The sequence below is a fragment of the Lactuca saligna genome, chromosome 9 (assembly GCF_052625555.1).
Source record: "Lactuca saligna cultivar CGN05327 chromosome 9, ASM5262555v1, whole genome shotgun sequence".
Taxonomy (NCBI): Eukaryota; Viridiplantae; Streptophyta; class Magnoliopsida; order Asterales; family Asteraceae; genus Lactuca; species Lactuca saligna.
The window spans coordinates 146,639,854-146,661,586 of NC_136425.1; positions in this window are offsets into that span (position 1 = coordinate 146,639,854).

Here is a 21,733-nt window from a genome sequence, read left to right on the forward strand (position 1 = left end):
CATATTCAGTAACGCTCAATTTCCCCTTCTTCAAATTCTGAAACTCATTACTAATTTCCAGAAGGTCCTGCTCGGAGCAGTATTGCAGTTTTAGTTGTTCCACAAAGTCTTCCCAAGACATTTTGCTTGCTTCTCCCTTGGGCATAGAGTCAGCTAACAGCTTCCACCAACTCAACACGCCAGATTTTAGCAGAGGGATCGCAAGAGTGGCCTTCTGCCTGTTGCTGCACTCACAACTTTCAAACATAGTCTCCATTTCGGAGATCCAATTAATCACTTCCACTGGTGCAAGATTCCAGATAGACATGGTGGTTTGGATACCATGAAATCATTGTACTTGCACCCACGACCATCATTACCTCCATCTAGGTTGTTCTGCGTAACTATTGGTGGGTCGGCTTGACCGATAACCCCACTGAAATTCCCTCCTTCCGACAGTGCTCCATTTACTTTGGGATCCTCTACGTGAATTGACAGTTCTTCATGATTCTGTTGAAGCAGACGCCTTGTTTCTTCCATTTGGCGATCCAACATAGTTTGAATCATCAATTGTACCCCAACCATTGTTATTGGCTCGGGTGTTGTTGCTATTATAGGCACTCGCTCATTCGCTGGTGGTTGATTCATGTTCTCATCAGCATTTCCAACTCCACTTCTTGTTCTCACCATTTTTTATCTATACACCGAATAAGGTGAAATTAGATCCTCTTTCACGATAATATTTCAATTCATCCTTACTACTCCAAAGGATTACATTCTAGTTCTAATATCGTAGACATACGCTTAGAATCTTAAACACATACACCTTCAGATCCGGTTGGAAACAAACCGTAGATCTAAACAAATAATATCATATATGGCAACATATAACATTTAGCACATAAAGGAATTTTAGGCAACTTCCTAAAATATACTAGTGCTTGTGTCTAAACTCCAACAGACACTCAACTTAAAATTCCACTTAGCATTCTAAGTTTAAGTCTAGAAATCCTACAAATTCCAAGTACGCTTAAACTAATTCTCTGATACCAACTGTGACATATAAAATCTCGGGCAGAAAAGACCGGTTTCATTTATGCTTTTTAAACATTTTCAGAGTAAATCCTTTTGATTTTAAAAGAGATGCGGAATTTGTTCCCAAAAATAAAACATGATAAAATAGATTTTTATCAAAACATTTCATAAAGAAATATAATTTCATTTCATAATAAAAAATCAGGATGTCATGTTCCGATACAGACCATAAAGCATAAACGATAACATTACAAGTCATTCAACAAATATATACATATACAGACTTGTAAACAAAACAACTTGATGATTCATCCATCTTATGCCCTTGCGCCACTTCCTGTAATACAAATAAACTGAGTGGGTCAGGTTTGGGGGCCTGGTGAGCATATAGTGTTTTCAACCCACAATAAATAATTATATTTAATTTCAATAGTCAACAATAAACCCGAATACCCATTCCCGTTATCCTCACTTTAAGTCCCTGAAAACAACATCTATTATAAGGAACCTAATTTAGGATTTTCATCGGGATGGATATTACTGCAGAGGGGCTTCCTCAACAATAAGTGTCCTAAAGGCAACCATGTGGGGGATAGAGTACACCGGTGAACACATCGTTCACAACACCTACAAGTTATGAGTCTGCTAGCATTCCACAGGACTGTCCAGAATAGTCTATTGTCGACATCCATACTCTGCTAAATGACTAGAATAACACCAACAACGAGGCCTCTCATCAATTTATTTCATTGCACACCAACTGTCTACCCATGTTCTACCCAATATATTAGTAGATAAAAATATACATGTTTTATACATAATTTTTAAAAGAAAAAATGTATAGCATGCTCTTTCAATACTCCATCCAAATAGCAAGTAACACGTAAGCACATAACAAGAAATTTCAAAGAGAATCATATAAGTCTGTGTGTTAGAAGGTAATAATAATACCCTCACACAACCCGTATTCTTAAATACATTCAACGATTACTTGTATAATATCGTGTATTGAAAGGGACTATACACTCACTTGATCAGAAGATGATTGGGCAGCACTACGACTTGTAGAAGTAGTATTCTTCCGTAGATCCGGAAGATCTTTACAAAAACCGGGCTCCTCGCGGGAGGGATTCGGCTTGGGAATCTCACTTCTTGGGATCCTCGGGACTTCGGAACTTGCTTCGAGACTCGGAAATGATACCGAGGCTTCGGGATATTATTGGCATGCAAAACGATGCAAAACCTAGAGAGAAAGGAAGAAAAATTGCAAGGAAAATGGTTGATCTCGAGTTCTATTTCTAGGCTGTTGGGTCTGGGATTACGTTGGGCGTAATTTCTAAGTACGATGGGCGTACTCAGTACGCTGGGCGTAATTTGGTTACGTCAGGCGTACTTCGACGTCACTGCATGCGTCATTTGGTGGCACTCGATTATTGGTCAGACAACTTGCACCCCTCTGAGTACGCTGGGCGTACTCAAATTACGCTCGGCGTAATTTGACTCGTCAAAAATTTAAATTGCGTAACTTTCACATACGAGCTCTGTTTTCGACGTTCTTTATGTCTACGCATAGGTCAGACCATGCTCTACAACTTTCATTTAGACTCCGTCGGCTAATCATTTTTATTATTTATTTTTAGTAGGCCGGGAGAGAAAAACTTCGTTAGAAATCCATAACTTCATCGTATGGCGTCCGTTTTTGTCTGTCTTTTCACCAATGCACTACTATCAACGAGATCTTCGATTCTCGTTTAGAAAGTTTCGGCTAAAACTCGCTCGATCTTAATTCGAGCTTTTGGGCTATCTACTACTAAGTTGAAACTTCGAAAAATCATAACTTCCTCATACGAAATCAGATTTAGGCGTTCTTTTTATGCATGCTCTCGGTTCAACATTATCTACATCTTTCGTGTTGATCACTAAGGCTAAATATCACTCCTCCGTAAATTCACTATTTATGTCACGCTGTGCCACACCGGTTTTGTCGCGAAACTTCGACGGGTCATAACTTCTTCGTTATAACTCGGATTTCGGCATTCTTTATATTTTCGAAACCTCGCCTCAACCACTACATCTTCGTGTAAAGATATCGGGCATATCTCACACTTTAATTTTAATGCTCATTTTATTCTTAATTCATTAAATTATAATAATTAGGAAAATAAACACATAATTCGAAAATAATACATTATTATTATTTCAAATTTGGGTTACAAAGGTTAACCTAGACTATTACATTGCTAAAAATGGCAAGCCCCGAAACACGGGCGTTACACAATTGCTCTCCCACTGTCCTCTTTTATACTTGCCCATCAGGACCCTTGCCCTCTGTTAGCCAGTATCAACTCTGGACTATACCAAGCTCTCTCTCACTCTCTATCTATCTATCTATCTCTCTCTCTCTCTCTCTCTCTCTCTCTCTCTCTCTCTCTTTCTTGTTAAAAAAAAACCTCCTCGTCGACCTACAAAGACTATATTTTCAGTAGGTCTGTAGTATAAGTATCCAAAGGACTTTTGTGGGTAGCTAATGAAAATACATCTCTCATTTTTGGCTTCTAGCATGTCATGAGTCTCTCGTCTAACGAAAGCTTCACAACCCCAGACCTTGTATGTGCTAACGAGGGAACGTTCCTTCTCCACATCTTGTGAGGTGTTTTGGAAACCTTTTTAGTTGGGACAAGATTGAGGATATGGGCTGCTGTCTCTAAGGCATACCCCAGAAGGAAATTGTAAGAGTCGCTCGACTTATCATTGAACGAACCATTCCTAACACGGTCAGATTGTGCCTCTCATCCACACTGTTTTTTTTTTAAGTTGTGGTGTTCTAGAAGGAGTCAATTGTGAAACTATTCCACATTCATTGAGGTAGTCGTGAAACTTGATGCAAAGATACTCTCCTCCTCAATTAAAAATCATGACCAAAAATTTCTTTTTAAAACATTAATAAAAGCCATAATTATCAACCATTTCATTCATAAACAAAACTGTTATATCCAATCAGAGTATAGTCCAAAAACATATTCTTTTTATATCAGAGTAAAACATCCCAGGCTAAACAAATAATGGTGTGTGCCATGCGATCACTCCGAGCTCCTCCCTCCGCTACCGAAAGTACCTAAAACCAAAACTGAAAACTGTAAGCACGAGGCTTAGTGAGTTACCCAACCTACCACATACCACACACACATAACCACATACTAGGCCCCCGCCCGGCATCAGGCCCTGCCTGGCATTGAGCCCCGCTCGGTATACAGATATATTCCTCTTAGGCCCCGCCTGTATCTTGGCCCCACCCACTAAGCATATACAACATATAAGATAACACATAACAAATAAGCTAAACATACTCTACTATACTCTTTATCTAAGGTCTTGCCTAACTTGGGCCTCGCCCATGTCCTGCTATTGACAAGTCGTGGGACCTCGTCCACACCCCTGCTAGTAGTGAGATACGAGACCCCGACCACACTCACTTCCCTCTTACTCGGGCCTCGCCGCTACCCCGCTACTAATGAGATACGGAACCCCGTCCATACTCTGCTAATGGTGAGATGCGAGACCTCCCCCACACTCACCTCTCTACCAGGCACATACAAACATCACACAGACAACAAATATAATCTAACATGTAAACATTCCTCGGGAACCCACCCGGTATCGGACCTTGGTCCGGAAACATACTATCATCTAGAATACTATAGGCTTACCTCTACATCAGACCCTTGTCCTAAACCTATCATACCTACTCATGCAAGAATCACAAAGACCTCTAGCATTCTAACCTTCCTCGGGCCTCGCCCGACATCAGGTCGAAACTTGAAACATATACAATAAGTACCTAAGGCTAACCCCCCGGGTCTTCCTACTATACATAACCATAACATAATGGGTCGGCATTTGTGCCTTAGGCCCAAGGAAATAGTGAGGAGTGTAACATCCCAAGTCAGAATCAAGAGTTCAGGGGGTAAAGTGTAAGTTTGGAAAAGAGGAACTCGGCGAGTAGGAGCTGCAACTCGTCGATTCTAAGCATGTGCCGGGCACATGTTAAATGACCGAACTCGCTGAGTCGGAGGCTGGACTCGAAGAGTCCATGCTGGAATAAGAAACCCTAATTCCTAGGGTTTGCACCCTATTTAAAGAATAATATGCCTTCATTTCAGCCTCTATCTTCCCTGAGTGTTCCAAAGAAACCCTAAATCATGAGAGACTTAATTGTTGAGAAGATTGAATCTTGGAAGAAGAAATTGGTGAAGAGAAGTTGGAGGAATTTGAGGATAGCATCAAGAGAGCTTGTGGATCTGAAGTCTACATTAGTTTAGACTCATCTCTAAGGTATGAGGACCTTAACTTAAGCTATTTTTTTGTTATTTCATCCATGGTGTGTGATTTGGGGTTCTTTAGCAAGGTTAGGATCTATTCCGAGTATAGAGACTAGATCTGAGGTTTCAACTTCAGATCTAGGTTGGTTTGGATCCATGTCATCAGAAAGTGATAGCTTTGGGGCACGATTGAGGGTGCATTGCCTTAAAACTTCATTTTTAGCTTGTTGGAGCTTGTTGAGCCTTGCATACAAGTAAAGTTGGAAACTTTACATGTGAATCTAGCTTAGGAGTCTAGATCAATGTATTGGAAGCAATGGAATGGCCTGAAATGGCCTGGATGAAGATGTCACGCCTGGATTCAGTGAGTTGGAGGAACAACTCGACGAGTCTGTTGAAGATTGCCTTGGACTTGGCGAGTCTATGCTTGGACTCGGTGAGTTTGGTCGTGAAGTCCTAACCTTTTCTAGTTGAGCTGTGAATCGGTGAGTCGAGGGATGACTCGGTGAGTTGAGCAGGAAGGACTCAGAGCTTGTTGGACTCGACGAGTCTTGGGGTGACTCGGCGAGTTGAGTCGTGGCATGGGATTGTGTGAGCATAGGAACTCAATGATTCAACGGATTGACTCGACGAGTAGGGTCAACCAAGAAGGTTGACATTGACTACGGACTTTGACATGGACCAAGGGATTGACCAGTTTGACTTCCAAGGGTATTTTGGTAATGATTGGTGTTTATTGGTTTTGGTTATTTGGTAATGATCAGTGGTGGAGTTTGTGCTGGTGGTCGGAGCAGCGTGGTTATTTCTTCAAGTCGGCAGTTGCAGGTGAGTTATCCACACTATATCGATAGCGTCTAAGGCACCAAGGCCGGTCCTTTATCAGATGGGAATCCTGGTAGTTGTTTGTTATGTTATTGCTTTGCCATGTCTGCATCCTGGTAGTTAGGATGGTATATGTTAGAGACCTGGTTAAGGTCGGTATCCTGGTATATAGGATGATGCTATCTTAGTGACTGGTTAGGTCGGTATCCTGGTCAGGATGTTGCTATGTTATTTGATCTGCTAGATCGGTTGAGTAGTTGTAAATTGCTATATAATTATATGTTTATGTGCACATGGTTGTTGAACTGGGGTTGGGTTGAGGCGGGTCCTACTTTGTGTTGTAGGCTAACATACCCAGGGTCGGACCGGTTAGACCAAAGGCATGGCGAGCGGTCTGGATAGGCTGAAGGCCCCAAGAGGGCGGACCAGACGTGCCGAGGCTCAGAGAATGGACCAGGCAGACCGAAGGCCCGGTGCGGGCGGACCAGTTATACTATAGACTCAGAGAGTTGACCAGGTGGAGTGAAGGCCTAGTGCGGCCAAACTAGTCATACTGTAGACTCGGGGGGGGGAGAGAGAGAGAGAGAGAGAGAGAGAGAGAGAGAGAGGACCGGGTGGACTGAAGGCTGGTGCAGGAAGACTAGTCACACTGTAGACTCGATATGCATGGTTGTCCTATTTATGATATGATATGATATGTGTGTGGTATTGTGGTTGGTATTTTGGGGGTAACACACTAAGCTTTCGGGCTTACAATTTCAGTGTATTGTTTCAGGTACTTCAGGAGACTGTGGCAAGGCGAAGGCGTGATCGTATCGCTCCTCAGTTTTATGTTGATGTTTCTGGGATACTCTGATAATAAATGAACTGAAAACCTTTTGTAATAACTTAATGAATATTGGTTGTTTTTGAAAAGTTTAAATTGGTTGTAAATTTTCATGGTGTTACAAGTTGGTATCAGAGCCTTGGTTTGAGTGAATTTGAGGAACATTTGTGTGAATCCAGTCTCAAATCAAGGAGAGTTTTTAAAGTGAAATTGAAATGGTTTTCAAAAATAAGTAGAGGAGGATGCGAAGGTACGATCAGCCAGAGCCAGTAAGTAGACCCCAAAATACCATACAGGTTATGTGATTATGTGATATGTTAGAACAACATGCTGGTACTAAGCTAGGGATCTTCAAGAATTGCATGATAGAATTGCCTGATTATATGATGCCTGCTAGCCTAGGTTTCCCCGCTATGTGAGGTAGTTAGCAGTTCCTATAGAGGTGAGGATTGAGTGTTGCCATGTATATGTTTATCGCTAGGGTGTTGTGGTGATACTTGATATAAATATAGGTAGGTGTGGAAGGTAGTATTTGATGGGTTTTGATCCTAAGAACATCCTATGTGCTCATACAAACCCTAAAGCTTGGATCTAGGTTTCTCTATTGTACATGCAAGTTATCCAAGACTATAAACCCTAATTCTAGCATTCAAGTAATCATATTAATATGTAATTAGGTTTAAGATCATACCTTGATTGTTATGTAGCAATAACAATCCCAATTCCTCCTTGAATTGACTTTGGAAGGCTTAGAGTCACAAGTGTCACTCCTCTAATGATTCACAAACACCATAAGCAAGAGGATGAAGAGGAGAGAGGTTGGAGGCTGCCCAAAAATGTGTGAAACCCTAGAAAGATCATTAGCCACGTTTTTGGGTCATAAGGGTCTTATATACAGTAAGGCTATTAGGGTTATCTAACAAGGAAACCCTAATTTGGATGCTTAAGCCCTAAGCAACCCATGGAGCCTTTTCTTTAAGGCCTTGGACGATTTCATATGGGCTTCCCCATAGAATTCGTCCACCTTATAATTTAAGGCAATTCATGGCCCAAATTATAATTATCTTATAATTACAATTCCAGTCCCTTAAGTTTAATTAATCTCTTTTACTCACAAAACTAATTACCAATTAATTATTGACTAATATTAATTAAACAATATGATTTCTCCTTTAATATATTATTCCCATAATATATTAATAAATCATATTTAATCCTTTCTCTCCATAATTCATCCTATCAAGTTGCTTTGGTGAAGGCAACCCAAAAGGACCATGCACCATCGGATCAAGTATATACCAAAATAGTTATGGACTTAGACACTAATCCAACAGTATTGGCCCGTACTACTAAAAGCACAGGACCCATACGTGTATCAAGGAAGTCACAACCCCTAGGGTCGGGTTGGGATTTGGTTCCAGGGTTATTAGGGAAGCATCTGATTTTCTTGCAGTGTAATTTCATTATGGTGGTTACGAGGCATGTCAGGGGTGGATTCCGGTCAGGATCGGGATCAGGAGAGGGCGGTCAGGGCGAATCGGTGCCACCTGAGGTCATCGGTCAGCTGAGTACGGATGAGTTGGATGCCAGGATTCGTGAGATCATGCATGATGAGATTGCTTCTATGTTCAGGGCGGAGATGTCGGAGATGTTTGGGTCGATCAAGACCGCCATGGTTGAGTACTTTGATGAGCGTTATGCGGCTCTTCCAGAGAAGGCTGTCGCGGCAGTAGCAACGGCTCTAGCAGCGACAGGTGGAGGAGCCGGTCGGGGTTTTCAGTATTGGGACTTCGATAATATGAAGCCCGCTACTTTTATTGGAGTTCAGGATTCGATCATTGCTATGAGGTGGTTGTCGGACGTGGAGGGTTGTTTCTTCATGTGTTCATGCCCTGCGGATTAGAGGGTGAGGTGTGCTCTGAACCTTTTAAGGCTCGGGGAAAAGGATTGGTGGAGGTTGACTACAGGATCGTATTTTGATGCGCAGCGGGCTGCAGTTACATGGGATCAGTTTCGGGAGATGTTCAATACTCGATATGTTCCGAGGGTTGAAAGAGAGAGGTTGGCTCAAGAGTTCTTAGAGCTAAAGCAGGATTCAGATTTGGTGATGGAGATCACCAGGATGTTAACTGAGAGGGCGATATTTTGCCCTGGGTTTGCTTTAGAGCAGGCCCAGATGTCCCGATATCTGAGTATGCTCAAGAGGGATATTAGGCAGTTTGTGTCTACGCAGAGGTGTGAGACCTTACTGGAGTTGCAAGAGGCTGCTCGGCGGCGTGAGTTGGAGATTGAGTTGCGGTTGAGAGAGCAGAGGCACGCCTTGACGCAGTCGCAGCCGGCGCCGAAACGGTCCAAGACCGTTGATTCTAGGTTGGAAAGTCATAGCAGCCGCACTTGTGAGAAGTGTGGGAAGGGTCATACCGGAGTTTGTAGGTCTGGTGGTGCGTGTTGAATGTGCGGGAGAGAGGGGAATTATGCGAGGGATTGCCGTCAGTCAGCCCCGGTTCAGGATTTGAGGATTTGTTATCATTTCCATCAGGTTGGTCACTTAAGGTCCAATTGTCCACAACTTGTTTCCAGATCGGTGTAGGTTCCAGCACCATCTACTGTGAGGATTATTGGCGGGGGTCAGGGTGGAGCGGAGCCTCCGAGGGCTCAGGGGCACGCTTTTCAGCTCACAGCAGAGGAGGTTAGGGCAGAGCCAGATGTAGTTGCGGTATGTCTTTGTTTCGTTGTTGTTTCGTTATCTGTTTATCTATGTAGTGTTTTATTTTATTCACCATTCTGCATGTTTCATGGTTTGGTTGGGAGTGTTGGTAACTAGGAGTTGTAGGCGGTTAGCATCCAAGGAATTGATGGTCAGAATTTGATTGTATAGTCTTGTTGTCGGGTATAGCAATTGTGATTTGAGGAGTGTTCAGCGGAGAGTCGAACTCCCTTAGAGTTCATGATGTGCGATGCTGGAAAGTGATTTTGTGGACGTTGCTCGTTTCAGAGGAAATCAGTTCATGGATAAGAGGAGTATGCTGAGTAGGGATGATTAATTTATGTCGGTTGAGTCACCGGTGGTTGGTAGTCAATGTTCTAAGTGGGGAGAATTGTAAAATTCTCAGGAGAATCGACAAGCATTAGAGGTTGATTAGTTGTTTGGGATTCAGCAATGTTTAAGTCAGCCAAGAGTGTGGGCTGGTATGAGTAAGTGACAGATAAATGGTGTGGGATACAGACCAAGGTTTTCGAAAAAGGTGATTGGTTGTTGTGAGGCCTAGGATTAGGCCGGGATCTGAGTAGATGGGATGGAGTTAGAGTTCGGAACCCCTAGAGGGCTAAAACAATATGTACGGGAGAGATTCCCAGGAAGGATAGTTCGGAATGATGTATGATAGTCTAAGCGGTCTGGGGAGACTAAAGGCTGGTGGGCGTACCAGTCAGGTCGAAGACTCGGAGAACGGTCAAGACAGGCTGAAGGCTCTGGAGGGCGGTCCAGAAAGGTTCTAAGAGTGGTCCAGATTGGCTGAATGCCTGGTAAGGTGGTCCAGTCATGATGAAGACTATGTATGTGTTGATAGATCTATATGAGGAGATGGATTGAGTATGTTGCGATGCAATAGCAAACAGTAGGTCTGGCCCCGGGCATTGATCATGTTAGTGGAAGGCAGTGCATGGACCCGAGAGTCCTTGCGAGAAGATTCAGAATGTGTGTGATGCATGGAAGAGCGGTTACTCTACGAGGGAATAGTGTAGAGTGGGGTGTGAGCACCGTGGCACTTGTTGAAGTAACGAGATGTTCAAGTAGACTTCCTTGGATAAGGATAGGGAAAGGTACGTAACTCCAGGAGGGAGTGTTGGTTCACGAAGGTGAACGCAGTAGTGAAAATGGACGATTAAGAGTATTTCAATTATGGTTATTGAGCACTGTGATTGCGCCAGTAGTATGGAAGCACATCCGGATTGGGTGTCTGTTGAGGTTGCAGAAGAATTTTCGGCGATGTAGAATCGGAGGAGTTCGGAAGGGATGCAAGGATGGAGCCTTGGATTTTCATTATGGTTGTGATCAGGAGGTTATGTATGTAGCGGTAATTCATCCTGTGGATGTCTGGAGGTATCATCAGTGGGTCGGGTTTTTCCAGCCCGAGGATGTTAGAGTAGGTTCAACATGCGTATGTGATTGCAGAGGAGAGCTCATGGGAGTTACTCAAGTGCTGAAGGATGTTCCATCCTGTCATCTCAGAAAGAAACGAGTTGGATTCGGAAAGGAAAGCGGGATAAGTCCCAAAAGTGAATTCGATAAAGGATATGCCAGTCGAGGAAAGGGGTAGCAGCTTGGTACCGAGTCAGGACCCGGTAGTTTAGGGTGATATCTAGATTTGTATGAGTCAAGTGATTGTTGTGATTTGGAGTGATGAAAGTATTATCGTGTGATCATTGGTTAATAAGGGTTGTCAGAGAAAGAAGTCGGTGGCCAGCTTGAATCAATTGTCGTAATTATGGGAGGGAAGAGTTGGACTTTATAGAGGCCTGATAGCAGTGTTCGGAGGAACCTGGGTCAATTGATACCAGGAGGTGCACTGTGGGAGTATTATCTGGAATTGTGTGCTACAGCAGGCTTCGAGGACGAAGCTTAATTTAAGTGGGAGAGAATTGTAACATCCCAAGTCAGAATCAACAGTTTAGGAGGTAAAGTGTAACTTTGGAAAAGAGGGACTCGGCGGGTAGGAACTGCAACTCGTCGAGCCTAAGCGTGTTTCGGGCACATGTTAAGTGACCGGACTAACCGAGTCGGAGGATGGACTCGACGAGTCCGTACTGGAATGAGAAACCCTAATTCCTAGGGTTTGCACCCTATTTAAAGAATAATATGCCTTCATTTCAGCCTCTATCTTCCCTGAGTGTTCCAGAGAAACCCTAAATCGTGAGAGATTCCATTGTTGAGAAGATTAAAGCTTGGAAGAAGAAATTGGTGAAGAGAAGTTGGACGAATTTGAGGATAGCATCAAGAGAGCTTGTAGATCTGAAGTCTACATTAGTTTAGACTCATCTCTAAGGTAAGAGGACCTTACCTGGAGCTATTTTTTGTTATTTCATCCATGGTGTGTGATTTGGGGTTCTTTAGCAAGGTTGGGATCTATTCTGGGTATAGAGACTAGATCTGAGGTTGCAACTTCAGATCTAGGTTGGTTTGGAGCCATGTCATCAGAAAGTGATAGCTTTGGGGCATGATTGAGAGTGTCCTTGTCTTAAACCTTCATTTTTAGCTTGTTCGAGCTGGTTGAGCCTTGCATGCACGTAAAGTTGGAAACTTTACGTGTGAATCTGGCCTTAGGAGTCCAAATCAAAGTATTGGAAACAATGGAATGGCCTGGAATCTCCTGGATGAAGATGTCACGTCTGGACTCGACGAATTGGAGGAACAACTCAACGAGTCTGTTGAAGATTGCCTTGGACTCGGTGAGTCTATGCTTGGACTCGGTGAGTCTGGTCGTGAAGTCCTAACCTTTTCTAGTTGAGCTGTGAATTGGTAAGTCGAGGGATGACTCGGTGAGTTGAGCAGGAAGGGACTCAGAGCTTGTTGGACTCGACGAGTCTTGGGGAGACTCTGCGAGTTAAGTCGTGGCATAGGAGTTTCTGAGCATAGGAACTCGACGAGTCAACGGGTTGACTCGACGAGTAGGGTCAACCAGGAAGGTTGACTTTGACTACGGACTTTGACATGGACCAAGGGGTTGACCAGTTTGACTTCCAAGGGTATTTTGGTAATGATTGGTGTTTAATGGTCTTAATTATTTGGTAATGATCAGTGGTGGAGTTCGTGCTGGTGGTCGGAGCAGCGTGGTCTTATTTCTTCAAGTCCGCAGTTACAGGTGAGTTATCCTCACTATATCGACAGGGTCTAAAGCACCAAGGCCGGCCCTTTATCGAATGGGAATCTGGGTAGTTGTTTTTTATGTTATTGATTTGCTATGTCTGCATCCTGGTAGTTAGGATGGTATATGTTAGAGACCTGATTAAGTTCGGTATCCTGGTATATAGGATGATGCTCTGTTAGTGACCGGTTAGGTCGGTATCCTGGTTAGGATATTGCTATGTTATGTGATCTGCTAGATCGGTTGATTAGTTGTAAATTGCTATATGATTATATGTTTATGTGTACATGGTTGTTGAACCGGGGTTGGGTAGAGGCAGGTCCTGCTTTGTGCTGTAGGCCAACATACCCAGGGGGACCGGTTAGACCGAAGGCCCGACGAGTGGTCCGGATAGGCTGAAGGCCCCAAAAGGGCGGACCAGATGTGCCGAGGCTCGGAGAGTGGACCAGACAGACTAAAGGCCCGGTGCGGGCGGACCTATCATACTGTAGACTCAGAGCGTGGACCAGGTGGACTGAAGGCCCGGTGCGGCCAGACCAGTCATACTATAGACTCAGAACGAGAGAGTGGACCGGGTGGATTGAAGGCTGGTGCAGGTAGACCAGTCACACTGTAGACTCCATATGCATGACTGTTCTGTTTATGATATGATATGATATGTGTGTGATATTGTTTGGTATTTTGGGGGTAACTCACTAAGCTTTCGGGCTTACAATTTCAGTGTATTGTTTCATGTACTTCAGGAGACTGTGGCAAGGCGAAGGCGTGATCGTACCGCTCCTCAGTTTTATGTTGATGCTTCTGGGATACTCTAATAATAAATGAACTGAAAACCTTTTGTGATAACTTAATGAATATGGGTTGTTTTTGAAAAGTTTAAATTGGTTGTAAACTTTCATGGTGTTACAAGCAGACTCACCTTGCACTGTTGAAGACTAGCTGAACACTTCTGATTGCTATCTAGCAACTCCTGAACTGCTGATCATTCAGCTCCCCAAACTATCAATACCCAAAATAACACTTAGACGACAATACCCTCAAAAATCAAACTAGGTCAAATTTGGTCAAAGTCAACGCTCCGAGTTGACCCACCAACTCGTCGAGTCCCACAATCCACACAAAACTCTGGACTTCGATCGTACTCGTCGAGTTCTCTGTGAACTTGTCGAGTGCACCTTCAACACATCGGGACCCTCCTTCATCTGACATACTGAGTCTACCTTCATAAATTAAGGAGATTGTCTTAGACTCACCGAGTTCCTCCTTGAACACATCGAGTACGATGATCTTTGTAACGCTTGTGTTTCTGGGCTTGTCATTAATAGCAATTTATTATTCTACGTTAACCTTTGTAACCCATTTTGAAATAATAAGAATGTATTATTGGAGTATTATATGTTTTGTGCTTAATTGTGTGGCTTAAATGAATTAAGAAAAAAAATAAACGTCAAAATAAAATAGTAGATAAAGCCGATATCTTTGGATAATGTTGTAGTAGTTGAAACGAGGTTTCCGAATATATAAAGAATGCTGAAATCCGAGTTATAACGAAGAAGTTATGATCTGTCGAAGTTTCACGATAAAACTGGCACGACGTCGAATGACATAAAATACGAATTTAAGATAGAGCAATATCTAGCCTTAGTAATCTAAACAAAAGTTGAAGATTTCGTTAAACCAAGAGCGTGCACAAAAAGAACGCCCAAATCTGACTTCGTATGAGGAAGTTGTGATTTTCTGAAGTTTCGACTTAGCAGTATGCAGCCCGAATACTCAATTTGAGATCGAGCGGTTTTTAGCCGAAACAATCTAAACGAGAATCGAAGATCTCATTAATAGTAGTGAAACGATAAAAAGATAGGCGAAAACGGACGTTGAATGAAGAAGTTATGAATTTATAACAGAGTTTTCCTGTCCCGGCCTACTAAAAATAATATACAAGTAATATATTTATAATATATTAAAAATAAAGTCAAAATTAGCCAACAGAGTCTAAACGAGAGTTGTAGATCATAATCTCACCAACGCGTCGATATAAAGAACATCGAAAACGAAGTTCGTAATCGAAAGTTATGAATTTCTGAAGTTCGGGGCGCGAAACCCCAAAACTGTCAGATACCACGACGTGGCAAGCAGTGTCACGATGTGGCAAGTCTTCTAACACCTCCTGGAGTCCCCCGGATGCAAATTGCGATGACACATGCAGTGACGACCAAGCCCACAATGTGGAAAAAGGTGCCACGACGTGGCAAGGGCAAATTTTGCCCTATAAATAGATTTGAAGGGCCAGCCGTTTAGGGTTGCTATTTTCTCTCCTCTCTTTCCCGTTTTACCTCAATTTACGTGCAAGAAATACCCTGAAGCCTCAGTATCATCCCGAGACCCGAAGTGAGTCCCGAAGCCCGAAGATCCCGAGAATAAAAGAGTTTCCGAGCCGAAGCTCTACCCGCGAGGAGCCCGGTTTGTGTGAAGATCTTCCAGATCTACCGAAGAATACTACTTCTACAAGTTGTAGTGTTGTCCGATCATCTTCTGATCAAGTGAGTGTGTAGTTACTTTTTTCTAATGCATAATTATGAAGTATTTTATATGAAATACGTGTTATGTGTATAATTTGTTGCTATATGTGTGAATGTATATTCAGTTTCTTCAATTTCATAGATATGATTTATTCTCTATGAAATACGTGTTATGTGTACGTGTCTCATCTGTTGTTTGGAATATGTATTGAATGAGAATGCTATACAGGTTTTAAACTATGTATAAAAATATATATTTTTATCTACTAGTATGTTGGGTATAACATAGGTAGATAGTTGATGTGTGATAAACAGATGAGAGGCCTCAATGTTGTTTTTGATTTAGTCATCTAGCGGAGTTTAGATGACGACCATAGACTTTTCTAGACAGTCATGTGGAACGCTAGCAGGCTCGCCACCTGTAGGTGTTAATGAACTTGGGTGTTCATTCGTTGTACTCCATCCCCCTCATGGTTGCCTTATTTGATATATATTGCTGGGAAACCCCCGAAGCATGTGTTGTCGCCCGGATGAAATATTCTTAGACTAGGTCCCTTGTGTTAGTTATTTTAGGGACGTAAAGTGAGAATAACAAGAATTGGTAATTGGGTTATTGTTGGTTTATGAAAATTAATTTAATTATTTATTGTGGGTTGAAAACCCTATATGCTCACCAGGCTCCCAAGCCTGACCAACTCAGTTTATTTGTATTACAGGAAGTGGTGCAATGGCATAAGATGGATGAATCATCAAGTTGTTTTGTTTACAAGTTTGTATATGTATATATTTTTTGAATGACTTATAATGTTATCGTTTATGCTGTATGGTCTGTATCGGAACATGACATCCCGAGTTTTGATTATATAATGAAAATACATTTCTTTATGAAATGCTTTAGTAAATATTATTTTATCACGTTTTGTTTTTGGGAACAAATTCCGCAACTCTTTTAAATCAAAAGGATTTACTCTAAAATTATTCTAAAAGCATAAATGAAACCGGTCTTTTCTGGCCATGATTTTGGGGATGTCACAATCTTCATGTCCATTATGGACCCAGACTGGCTGAGTCTCTTACCAACTCAACTCATACCCTTTAACAGAAGGGTTTTGGGGCAAGAAAACGGTCTGACTCGCCGAGTCCCTCTACGTCCTAATCTAATCAGATGATTTCTGAGGATCTCAAAGCATCCAAAACATAGATCTGGACTTAACCACCTTATAACCATGCAAGTCTAATACTTTTTTCCTATATTCATGGCCTTTTGAACTAAAAAAGCCACCAAAAAAAAAAAAAAAAAAAAAAAAAACACTTTATATGCTTGCATGGGGGTTCCTATGGCATAAAGCTTGCACCTTTATGCCATAACAGCCCTTAATGGTGCTAGATCTGAAAACACAAGCCCTTGAGACGTCCATTCCTCTCATGCTAGGGTTCTAGGACCAAAACCCTCCTCCCCCTCCCCCCCCCCCCCCCCCCGGCCGCCAAAGCGACAAAGAAGAGATCTACATGCATAATGCTCAAGGTGGAAGCTTTCTTACCATAAAATGGAGGATATTGCAAGAGGTTTCTAGATCTACTAATCTCTTCTTATATCCCCAAGGCTTCACCTTCTTCTTCAAGCTTCACAACACTAAAAAATGCTCACAATGGCTCACAAACTCATGGAAGGCACTAGGATTTCGTTTTGGTCTTGAGAAAGCATCAATGAGGCTGATGAAGGGTTATAATGTTCCTTAAATAGGGTACAAGGCCCGAATTTAGAGTTTCCCGACCCAGACTAGACTCGCCGAGTCAGTCCCCCGATTCGCCAAATCAGCCACTTAATCCACGACACGGAACTCACTCTTACTCGTCGAGTTCTTCCTTGGACTCAACGAGTTGACTCCTTGACTTAGGTTTTTCCTTTCCTTTCTTGGTCTTCTGAATTCGGGGTGTTACAGCTCTCCCCCACTTGAACTAGACTTCGTCCTCGAAGTCCGCCACGGCCAACTACCTTACAACCCACTTACAACTTTACCACTAGTTACACACTTCGCCCATTCGGTTCAAACCTTGAAAATATCATCTTCAGAATAATTCGACCAATACTACCCTCGAGTACAACACTCTTACTTAACCGGTAACCCTATCGGTACTTCCCGAGCACTGACACTTGATATACAAGGGGTTCACCCTTTTTCCCTACACTGTCACTGGCCTTCCAAGGCGACTTGCCATAAGCAACAAACCTTGCCAAACTCCATCAAGGATAAATCCTCTGCGGAAACTGCAATCCCGGCCACTTCCAGTGCCGGCCAACACACCATTACCCACTGAATGATTCACTTACGATGCTTCAATACTGAAAGCTCCGCCCAACGTGTGAGTCAGATAATCCTTCGAGTAGAAAATCCCTCTCTGCAACGGTTAAGACTCAGACAAGAGCTAGCATCATAGAGCCAAATCATTCACTCTGCGATTATTTGATCCTACGGTGAGCAACTTAGCATCTCCTGATCCGCTCACCACTCTATGCACAAAATCCCTTATCATCATTCCTGTCTGAAGTCCTGCTGACTTCCATCCTCCTTCTGGATGAATCGAGACCACCCGGGTCCCAACTAATCTACCATTACCCGAAATACCGGGCCCCCACCGGTTACCAAACCAAAGAACAAATCCTCAGTCGCTCTCAATGACTTCTGAAGATACTACGACTACCTGAACTGCTCTACCAACCTAGCCACTCTGGCTCTAGAGGATTTGGGATCCTCAATCCCCTACCTTAACCCTAAGGTATTTACCAGGTCCCACCTGCTGCCATAAGTACACGTGCCTCGCCCATGGGTCTCACCCAAACTATATTTTAGAGTGGCCTCTCTCACAAGTCTCACCTATCCAGGGCTATGAAGGCCCACTCCTCCTCTAATCTCAACATGCTATCCTTTCCTGACTCTTATCATGCTAAATCAGAGATACGGGCCCCCGCCCACACTCTGCGAATTAGGAGATACGGGCCCCCGCCCGCACTCTGCTGATTAAGTTGGCAATGAAATCTATGGCTTACCCGTAGTCTCACAACACCTCCCTCACTGACTCACTACTAGGGAAAGCTGCCACTATCTCGCAGTCTTATATCTTAACTAATCTTGCACCTTTCTGGAAGCGGTGCTTGATCTTGCACCCATTCTCTATGTCTTGTTACACTTTCAATCATGACCTTCATGTCACAAACTCGCTCTTTATTAAAGACTCCTTCTTCTTAACAAACTTAAGATAAGTTTATTTGATTTTCACGATAGACCGATGGGTCACGTTCTAATGAACTCTCATCGTATGTTGCAATGCTCAGACTCAGGTCTCTTAGAGTCAAATTCCAAAATGGAATATGCTTTCCTTCATGTTCTAATGTGATATAATCACATTTTAACAATTAGCATTTCTAGCTACTAACTTCTTTAACTAGCACGATACTTCTATTAACCGCTTCGATTATCTTTCACTTCAATCTTCTGGCTTAAGTTAGATGCTACATCGAACTTGGTTCTCTAAACCATGTAACATATTCATCTTAGTCGGACATAATTTGATATGACCACTAGGGTCGAAACAACAATCATCTTCTTAATCATTACCAAAACGATGGTAATGACATACTTGAATAGAACGAAATCAATTACTAGCTTCTTGGTAACCTTGTGACTTTCCCTGATCCAAGTGTGAGTCATGTGCTTCCGGTAGTATACTACCTTTCATACCTAATCATACTCGTCCCAACTATTGTCTCGTAGTTCACCCAAGTCACCATACAAGAAAATCACATAACAACTTGACACATCAGATAACAAAACGAAGGTTTTATATTATTCCTTGAAATGATTACACAGGTGTTCAAGTTCAACCTATACTATGCCTCTAATAGGCTATACTACGTGGTACTATCTACACGACTACTTCATAGATCCTTATTCCTGATCCCTTTCATTGCCATCTGCTTCATCAAGGATCATATGGAACGCTCTTGCCTTTGGTTTTGGTGAAATGTTGGGCCTTGCTGCCTCTTTCTTCTTTGGGCAATCCTTAGCAACATGCCCTTCTTCACAACATTCATAACATACCCTTTTGCTGGTGGTTGACTCATTGGCATAATGTCTGATCTTCCCACACTTGTAGCAAGTCACTTCCTCACTACATTTCCCGAAGTGCTTCTTCTTGCACTTTTTGCACCATTTCACTTAGTTTCCTCCTCCACTAAACTCCTTTGAACTAGACTTGATCTTCTTATCGGACCTCATAGATCCCTCAAACTTCCTTTTTTCGCCACCCTTAATCTTGTTGGAAGCTCTTCCCTTAATCATATCCTCCACAGACTTGGCAGCCCAGATAGCTACCTCTAGATTAGGTGGTTGATGCACTGGCACCGCGTACTCCCATGGAATTCCCTTTGCATACTTGTCGATTTTCGTCAGCTCATCCGGAACAAGATGCAAGGCGAACTCCATCTTCTCTGTGAAGTTGTTGGTGTATTCATCAATTGACATGCTTCCTTTCTTCAAGGCCGGGAACTGTTTCTCTAGCTCGATCAGGATTTGGGCTGAGCAGTACTTGCGTTTGAACTGCACCAAAAACTCTACCCATGTCAATTGCAGGGGCTCAGAGTCTTCCCCAGGGTATTCCACCAGCACACAGCACCTCCTCGAAATTGACGAACAGCAAAGGTGGTATGTAACTTGCCTATGCAACCACAAGTCATGAAAGCTAACTCCATCTCTGAGATCTAATCCATGACTCCGATCAGATCTTCCTTTCTAGTGAAAGTCGATGGTTTGCAAGTCAGAAAATCCTTGTACTTACATCCGTTCTTCTCGACTCCATCATCTTGATTGTTCCTCCTAATTACTGGCGGATCAGCTTGACCAATGGTCCTACTGTAGTTCCCCTCCTCAGATTGTCCGTCATTCAACTCGGGTTGTTCAACTGACATGGTAGGTTCGTCCCTATTTTCGTGCAACATCTGCCTCATTTCCTCCCTTTGTTCTGCTAACATAGCCCGAATCATGGCTTGTACTCCAGCCAAGAGGATTGGCTCGGTTGCAACTTCTACAACAACAGGCATCTGCTGAAACACTGGGGGTTAATTCCTATTTCCATTCGTATTCCCATCTTCACTGCGGGTTCTTGTTATTTTGATCTATTCAGCGAATAAGGTGAATTTATATATTTATTTACGGTAGATGTTTAAATCATCCTTATCTCTCCGAAACGTTAATATGCTAGTTCTAATATCATAGTCGTACGTTTAGAATCCTAAACACATAAGGTTTCCAGATCCGGTCGGCAACAGACCATAGATCCAAACAAATAATAGCATACAACACATAAAAGCATTTTAGGCATCTTTCCTAAAATAAACTAGTACTTGTGTCTAAAATATACTAGACACTCCTCTAACAATCATCACTTAGCATTCTAAGTTTAAGTCTAGAAATCCTACAAATTCCTAGTTCACTTAAACTAATGCTCTGATACCAACTATGACATCCCCATTTTCACGGCCAGAAAAGACCGATTTTGTTTATGCTTTATAAAAATTAGAGTACCTATTTTAATAAAAATGTTGCGGAATTTGTTCCCAGTAAAACATAATAAATACGTTATCAAAGCATTTCCAAAGAAAAATATTTTTATTCATTTTAAAACATTTGGGATGTCATCGTCAATACATAAACATAAGCATAAACAGAACTTACATTCATTATCACTAGTGATTTATATCTCCTTAATCTCTCAGTGTAATGTGACTTCATATCAACACCTGTGATACAAATAAACTGAGTGGGTTAGGTTGGGAAACCTGGTGAGTACATAGGGTTTTCAACCCACAATAATATAAATATTATTTTTAATCATCAAACAATTAACCCTATTACCCATCCCCATTATCTTCTTTACTCTTAAGGATCTACCCTAAGAATTAGCTATTCCTCGTTCATTCATTCCTAAGGAATCGACACGAAATCCATCATAGCCAGGGTTTACTCAACAGACACTAAGTCGCATAGTCGTTAGGGTTTAGGCACTAAGTCTCATAGTCGCCAGGGTTTAGGCACTAAGTCTAATAGTCGCCCGGGTTTATACAACAGGCACTACGTCGCATAGTCACCAGGGTTTAGGCACTAAGTCTCATAGTCGCCAGGGTTTAGGCACTAAGTCTCATAGTCGCTAATGTTTACTTATATTCCCTTTCATCTACCAATGTTTTACCCAACATATTTGTAGATAAAAAGTACATATACGGCTTAAATCATTTAAAACATGTATAAGATTGTTCATCCAACATAGATAACAAGTATACATATAATATGCACACATAGCACGTAAGTTATA